Genomic DNA, 8,315 nt, shown 5'->3' on the forward strand with positions numbered 1-8,315 from the left:
TATAAGGCGGTACTTCATTGGAGTGTTGATTTGTATTAGTCTAATAATTAGGACCATATGTTGAGCTTCTTTTCAATGTGCCTGTCGGACACCTGTGTCATCTTTGAAGAAACAGTCTTCTTTGGAGAAGGGGTTTTATGTCAGGGTCACACAGGCTGGGTGGCTCAAACTATAAACTGCATTGGTGCAGGAGGCCAGCAACTGAGGTCAAGGTGTCGACTGACGTTGGTTCTCATGATGGATGTGGAGAGTCTGTCCCATATCTCCCCCCTCACTTCTGGGGCTTTGCTGGCCATGGTGGGCGTGTCTGGGTTTGGAGAGCTCCACCTTCCTCTTCACCCAGAGTTCTCCTCTGTGTTTATCTGTCTCTAAATGTGTCCTTTGTATGGAGACAGCCATCCTGTTAGAGGAGGTTCCATCCTAATGAGCTCACTTGACCACCGTCAGCTCTGAGAAGAACTTTCCTTTGTCTGTAAGGTCCGGCGAGGTACAGGGGATTGAGACTCCAGCACCTGACTGAAGGGATGTGATGTGACTCCTCACACCTTACAAAGGCTCTGAGGTAGGAACACACTGGAATGTTCTAAGGATGGAAGGATGGCCTTCTTAGCCACCGGGGGTGAATCCAGCACTGAAGAGAGCAGGCCACTAGGGTAGGAGCCAGATCAGGTGGGGCCTTGTGGGCCTGTGAGAACTGTGGCTTTGCTGTGTTTGGGGAAGGAAAGGCCCGGGAGGCCCTGAGCTGGGTGCCTCTGGGACTTTGTCCCCATCCTCACAGACACATGGAAACGGAGGCTCCCTGCAAGGTGCTGAGAGGCTGCTGAGGTTCAGGACCGCAGCTCTGCTCCTCTGCCTCCACCCTCTTCCAGTAAACAAGGAACCCCAACCAGGTACAAGGAAAGAAGTGAGAATGGAGGTGCATGTGGTCATGTCCCCTACAGTCATGGGCTATCTCTCTATCCCCCGGCTCCTCCTCAGCAGTTGAACGAGGTGACAGTAACCTAGCGGGTTTTTTGAGGTTTGAATTCTGTGATCCTTGCATGGTGCCATCCCAGGCCTGGCAAGGACATGTCCGTCCCAGTTGTTTCTGCTCTCTGTCCTTCCTCTAGGCTCTGGGCAGGGGCCGGTGCATCTGCTGACAGAGGAGGGCATGGTGTGGGAAGAGCTGGGAGGAAGGTGACTCCCAAAGGTGAAGACACCTGGGGAAGACACCTGGCAGGGTGTCTGAGGTCCAGGGCAGCCCCGGGGTCAAGGCCAGATTGGTTAGCACAGATCTGTGCTCAGCATCCCTGGGCTAAGATGGAGGATCTGCAGAGCATGGGCAGTGATGGGGCCAGGGAGCTGAGGGTTGGGGTGGGGCCCAGGGCTGGAGGAAACCAAGCCCAGGACTGTGCCTGTCTGTGCTGGGAGAGGACCAGAGCCCAGCCCCTGGGCTGTGAAGCCAGAGGAGCCGCCCTCCCTCCTGACTGCTCCCAGGGTTTTGACTTCCTCTGTCTTCAGACTCACCTCATGCCTCTCTCCTGCTGTCCCGCCTTCCTTCCTGACCTCCCCACAGACTACATGTGATGGGCGGGTCCTCTGGCTCACCAACCCCTGTCTACAGACAGTGTGGAGATGGATGGAAGGAGCCAGCCTTCTGCGACCCTCCCCTCTGTGTCAGGAGGCTTGGAGGATGCTCAGACACATGGGGTGATGTCCGGCCCAGGGCTGTGAGCTTGGAGGCCGCTGTGTCAGGCTCCTGGCCTTTGTGGATCTGTGTTTCCACAGCCACATGAGACCCTGGGAGCCCTTGGAGATGAAGTTCGGCTGTCTGTCCTTCTGAAAGCCTTATCCAGGTTTCTTCTTAAACGATCTCAAGAACCTGGAAACACGGTGGCAGCCCGTGCTATGCAGACCTGGCACTGTACCCTGGCCATCCACATCGGGCACTGGACTGGGAGGATGCGGCCTGATGGGAGGTGCCGGAGCAGAGAGCTCCAGTGGATGAGCCCCACCCAGATCCAGGTCTGCATGTGGCACTTGTCTCTGTGCATATTCCTACGTGCATGTGTGTGCCCGGCAGAGAACATGAGAGGCACCACAGCACCCAGCCTGGGTTCCCCATCCTCACTGCCTGCAGCAGAGCCAGAGCAAATCCCCTGACTCCCCACGGGTGAGGCCCCACAGCAACACCTGTCTGCTGGTGAATCACTGCCTGCAGACATCAGGTCCCCCACCAGGGCCCTCCTGCTCTGACCCTGTGGCCTGCAGTGGTCAGACTGAGAGCTGCTCCTGTCCTGGTGAGTTCCTGGAGCACCAGGCCTCTCCCTTTCACTTTGCTCCCTCCTTCGCTTGGCCTCACCCTGAATTACCTTTGCCGAGGTGAGGATGCTGAAATGCTCAGACAGAGGATCCAGTTCACCCAGGTTCCCTTCCGTAATGCGGTCTTAGTCTCTAGCAGGTGTGACTTTGAATCACCTTGTTCTCCTTCTGTGTCCTGTCTTTGCATGCAGGTCTCGTGGACATTGGGGTCACTTTGCTGTGCCCAGAAAACCTAGGTCCAGACGAGGTGGAGGAGCTGGAGAATCAAGCCCTGCTGCCTGTCCTGCAACAGACGTACTGACTACACTTGCCAACCCCCACTGGCTGCTGCAACCTGCCCCGGGGAGGGCCGGGGAGGCCATCTTCCAGGTGGACACCTTCGAGCACCTGATCCCCTTTGGGCAGAAGGCCTGTCCAGACTAGGCTCTCAAGTGGAAGGTGACTGAGAGACCAGTCTCTCATGGTGACACTGTCCCGTCGCTGCCGTGCCCTGGACGTGCTCTCCTAGTTCAGTCTGAATTGACCCCGCCCAGCGGTGGGCTGCCCACTTGGTGCAGGGCCGGGCCCAAGACTCCCACTGTGTGTTGCTGCTCTGGACTCAGTGAGAGTCTCTGGGACTTTGACCTTTATGAAAAAGTGGCATCGCCACTCATTTCAGCCCTGCTCGGTCTAGGTGGTTGTGAATGTGTTGTTAAGAAACCGATTAGTGCTTTTCCCTCTATGTTCTGGTCCAAACTCCCCAATGTTGGGACAGTGTCCAGCGGGTGATGGGGCAGGGCCAGGGGCTGGGCTGAGCATCAGTAGCCAGCAAGGCCTCCAGCACCTGGACAGGCCCGCAGGCCCAGAAACAGGCCGTGGTTTGTCCTTGCAAGTGACCCTTGCCCTGCTGGAAAGTGTCCCTTGGCTCACAAAGTGTGTGTGTTGGACGCGGTGCCTGGCTATTCCACGTCCAAAGACAGGCTCTTAAATACAGCTGTGAGCTCAGAACAACAAGGGCCAGTGTTCACCTTGTGGAAACCTCGTACTTGTCTTTGGGTTTGGGGTCATGTGTTTGCAAGGCCTTTAGCCGGTGGGGTCACCCCCACCTCTTGAGGAGGCCCCTGGATTGGGAGCTGGAGACTCTCAGCTACTGATCAGAAACCTATGGCATCATCGGGGGACCCAGGAGCAGCCCCTTCTGCTTCAGGGTGCGTGACTCATGGAAGGTGACACCCCCAAGGTCAGGAGCCTGGCTGGGCTGTCTGCTGAGTGGCAGGCAAGGCACGGGGACCAGTCCGTCCTGGGTTTGCCTCAGCGCTCAGCTTGTGGGTCAGACCCTTGGCCGAGCGTGTGAAATACTGCTGCTTCAGATGAAAATGGACCATGAGGACTGGACTGAAGCTTTCCTGGGGTGTGGGCTTCCAGCCTCATGTGGCTCATCCAGTGCCATGTCTGAATAGCATGGACAGATAAAGAACACAGACTCAAAGTTCTTGTTCAATTCTTTATTTACTCCAGTGAAGTTTTGCTTTACTTTATTAGAGCCAGAATTAGATTTCTGATTACAAGAGAGTGCTTTTGAGTGTCCCTGGGGACCTGGCAGCTCAGGGACTGGGGTTGTTCTCGAACTGCTCACAGAGGGCACACTTGTAATCTGAGGACTCCTGCTCCTCTTCCACCTCAGGGGCCTCGCTTGGGGCCACACCTGAAACGGCCGCCTTCACGATGGAATAATAGATGCTGTACATAATCATCACTGAACCATAACCCGGGTACTCTGGGAGGCTCTCGGACAGTTCCCCTGTGGTGTCCCTTCCAGCAGTAGCCGGGGGTACAGACGTGGCATTGCTGGACGTACCCTCTCCACTGGGGCTGCCCTGTTCTCTGGGAAGATGGTTTGCCCCGGCCTGCACGGCTACACTGCCCATAAACCAGAGGCCACAGAACACAAAAGAGTGCCGGCCGTGGGTTCCATGAGCAGTTGGGGCTCCCTTCTGGGCCTTCTTGTCAGCCTCTTGGGTGGACTCGTTGTGATGGAATCAAGGAGAGTGTCTGGTCAACGCTCACTTCTTTCTCTTTGGAGTCATTGTTGTGCCAGTGGCGGGCTGAGCAGTTGTTATGGGGTTGCCTTTTGTCTGGATGTTCTGCAGGAAGAGAGGCTTGTCTCTCTGAAAGTTGCAGCTGTGATAGATCTGAAAGGACATGGATTACTTTAGCCATTGTGGAGGAGAATAGCCATTCCTCGCTGCCCTCCTCCCCACCACAGTCCTGGCCTTCCCTAAGGAGGGAGACAAGGTCTTTTCATTCCTGGCAGGTTATGAGGCCCTAGCGAGTGTGCTCCCTAGAGCTCCCCTGGGGTCGGCCTCGCTTGAGGTGTTGCTGGAGGTCCCTGACATCAAGTGGCCTCTCAGGATCTGGAGTCGCCCATGTGGATCCTGTCTAAGGGGATTTGTGGAACACGAAAGGCCCTGCTTTCTTCTCTTTCCTTAACCACCCTCTCATGAGAAAACAGTTGTCCTGGGAAACGAAAGCTGTCCCACACTCGGGTCATCTAGTCTAGTCTCCCTGGAAGGGCTTTCTTCTTTACCATCATCCTCTTTTTCCCCACAGAGCTACCCGAAGGATGGATTTTACTGAACTCATACAGGTTCAGTTCACAGATAAAACTCTGGATGCTGCCTGTCTCAAACACCTCTGCCCTGGAGGACCTTTGTCTGGAAGAGATCTGCCTTGATGACCACTGTGTCTCCCTTGTTGTTCCAGTGCACACAGGTGAAGGCCTCATCCTCCACGATCATCCAGAGCTTCCTGGGGAAGGACAGCCTGAGGACGGTGTTGTTCTCTTCCTTGTTGGCTGTTTCTGGATTTGGGCCCTGTGTGGGGGCAGGTTGTCTTGGGAGCCCAGATCTAGGCTCTCGGGTTGGTCACCCTGCTTTGCCAAACCTCCCCTGAATACACATTTGCATTGGGAAAGAATGTGGGGGGTTGTCTCCTGCTGTGGGCTCTTCATCAGTTGATGGGGCCAGCGGGGCTGTGTGCCTCGTTGGAACTCCGACTAGCCATGGAGCCACTCTAGCTCAGGAGCATTCTCTATCCAAGCAGTGAACACTCAGGGCAGAAGGGCCTCAGACCAGGGTGTGGGGGGGTGGGCAAAAATACTCTCTGGAGGTTCTAGAATCTGGCAGCCAATTAAGTGGTCAGCTCCCTTAATTGTTTCATGATGTCACAGAGCTGATGTGGTGAGGCAGCCCTGCACCCAGTGTGGGGGAGGGGGAATGTAGACAGGGATGGGATCCCCAGCTTGTTTCTTGTCTGAAAGTACAGAAAAACATGCTTCAGGTTGCCTGCAAAAGCTCTCGTCTGCTGCCAGGCACCTTGTTTCAGGGGGCCAGGCCCTGGATGGGTTGACAAACATGCCCCTGGCTCCACCTCCCTCCTTAGCAATGGGCAGGCCTGTGGCTGGCTTCTGCTAAAGGGCCAGGCCCTGGTGAGTCCTGGCTCAGCTTCCACCGAGAGAGACCTCAGGGGTCAGATGGGCTCCTGGCGACTGTCCCTCCCAGAAGACCAGGTCCGTTGTGGGCTGGATGGCCTATCTGAGTTGTTGGTCCCACCCCACCCCCCAACCCCCATCCCGGTCTCCTTGCCCCTCTTCTGGCTCTGGTCTCTTCCAACTGGTGCTGCCGGTAGGTAGGTCCCGCTCAGATGGCCCCAAAGTCGGAGTCCTGTTGTCCTGTCCCCAGCACCCCCCAGGTCAAGCCCTCCTCAGAATAGGGCTGTGCTTGAGCACAGTGGGAGCGACCTCACGTTCCACTTGACTGTGGAGAATAAGGAGACATGGACACGGACTCCACATGAGACACGGACTCCACACGATGCCGTGTAAGAGGGCACAGCCAGGTGCTCTGCTGAACTCGCAGCCTCCTGAGTTCTGCCCACCCCCAGACGTCATCCCACTGAACATTACAGGTTGTTGCCTTCAGTTTCCATTTCTTCCTATAAAGACTGCTCTCATGGCTCACCTTGGGAACACCTGGGTGTGTGCTTTCCCTGCCCCCTTCCCAGAGTCTCAGACTTGGATTTAGACTCCCTGGAGGCTGACTCAAAGTCCTGTTTCCTTTCGTAACTGGGGTGGTTTGACTTCTGCTATCCCCAGTCTTGGCCTCCCATGTCCAACTTGCATGTCCCATGGGTACTTGCCCTTTCAAGGACTTGACTAGGGGCTCAAGGTACAGCTTGTTCTGTTGAAAACAAGCATTTCACTGGTCCTCTCCGAGGCCAGCTCTGATCTTCTCCACCCCTGCCCCTGCCCCTGCCCCCACCACCACTGTGGACCTGTTCTCCCTTACCCAGATGGCTGGTACATTGAATGATTTTGTTGGCTCACAGGTTAGGTACTTTTCAAGGAGTCTCCTTTATACACACTCACCCCCAGGGAGAGTTCTCAGTTGTTGAGCTAAATGTGACCAAAGGATGCCCCTGTCTACCTGTATTTGAAAATGGATGAGAGTCTGGGTGTGGGACTGGATGAAACCCAAGTGAGAGTCACCTGTCTTCACAGCACATGGACGATAGGGCAGTGGGTTTGGAGATGTGTGTTCTCTGACCTTTGTGGGCCACTGTTCTTCAAAATCCCATGTAGGGGACAGACCAGCACCTTGGAAAGGCCCACGTGTGAGGACCCTAGGGCACTGTCCCCCTAGGGACGGTGTCCCCCTAGTTCTGCCACTCAGCAGGGTCATTTGCCCTGTGTGAGGGGCACAGCCTGATGTGTGAAAGGGGAGAGCTAAGAGGGTGTGGAAGAGGCTCTCCCAGGGAATTTTGGCCTGAGGACTGGTGGCCAGAATGGAGCTTGCAGGCCTCGACTTGGGCTTGCTCCCTTGCTTTTGCACTCCTAAACAGGCTGACAAGGCATTCCTTCAGGTCGGTTCATCTGACTGGAACATGACACTAGTGGCTCCCTGAAGGGGACCAGAGACTGGTATCTGTGGGCAGCTTGGCTAGGTGGCCTTTTCTGCCTCCACCCAACCCCTCTCGGGGCCCCGCCTCACCCCCTGGGTCCTGAGGGAGCTGCGTTTTCTGGTCCCCATCCTCCAAGCACCACCTGGGGCCTGGCAGTGGTTTCACATGGCACTGAGGAGACTTCGTCAGCTGGTGCTCAGGACACATGTGTTGTGTGCACACCAAGCTCTCATGATGTCAAAGGCCTGCCCTTCTCAGCCTAGCTCTCCTGCCCCTGCGCTTGGCATCCCCACCCTGGTGTCCTCAGTGCAGAGGCCCTGCAGCTGCTCCCCTCCCTCACTGCAGCTGGAGAGGCCTGGGGCCTCGGGGGTCTGCCTGTGTTACCTTCCCTCCCATATCGGAGGAGGCTCCTATAGGAGCCTTATCCCAGTGGGTACTGGGACCATACAGTCAGGCCCTCCTCCCTCCTGCTCAGTGAGAAGCTGGTCAGCCTGGCACATTCACTTGGGCAGGAGGCCCCATGGCAGCAGCAAGGACAGGGCGCTGCCCTCACTCGGGAGGTGCTGGGACTGCACAGAGACACTGGCCCCAGACAGAGTCAGTTCTCAGCAAAGCGCAGAGCAGCCCACAGTGCTTCTGATTCGCCTTGTCCCCTTCCTTCTGCCAGCCTGCTTTTTGTCGCCTCAGAGACATCCTGTAGCACTAAGAGGAAGGCGTGAGGTGTTGGAAGGATGGGGCACAGCCTGGGCTGGGCGGGGAGGGCAGGGGCTCCAGAGGAATTGAGACCAGGGCTCTAAGCCCACCCTGGCCCTCACTAGCAGGTGGTCTTGGGAAGATGCCCAAGACCCGTGGCCTGAGTTCTTCATCTGGGAGGTGAGCAGGTGTGAGGAGCCCCATATGCTGGGTTGCAGGATGGGCCTGAGGGACAGTACAGAGCTCGCAGGGCCTGGCGGCTGTTGGCACTGTGATGACACGACAGGAATCTCGCACACTGTTGCCCCCAGACACTCCTCCACTCTCCACTGTGGGATGGGGTTGGCTGCTTTGTGGTCCAGGCATGTCAGAGAATATGACCC

The 8,315-nt window shown here is 56.5% G+C and overlaps 1 pseudogene; it reads right to left on the reverse strand.

Annotated features, from left to right (window-relative positions):
• Nucleotides 1-3,884: 3,884 nt before the first annotated feature.
• Nucleotides 3,885-7,932, reverse strand: LOC138071732 (heat shock transcription factor, X-linked member 3-like; annotated as a pseudogene).
• Between the last annotated feature and the right edge of the window lie 383 nt (nucleotides 7,933-8,315).

This window comes from Capricornis sumatraensis, chromosome X (genome assembly GCF_032405125.1).
Source record: "Capricornis sumatraensis isolate serow.1 chromosome X, serow.2, whole genome shotgun sequence".
NCBI lineage: Eukaryota > Metazoa > Chordata > Mammalia > Artiodactyla > Bovidae > Capricornis > Capricornis sumatraensis.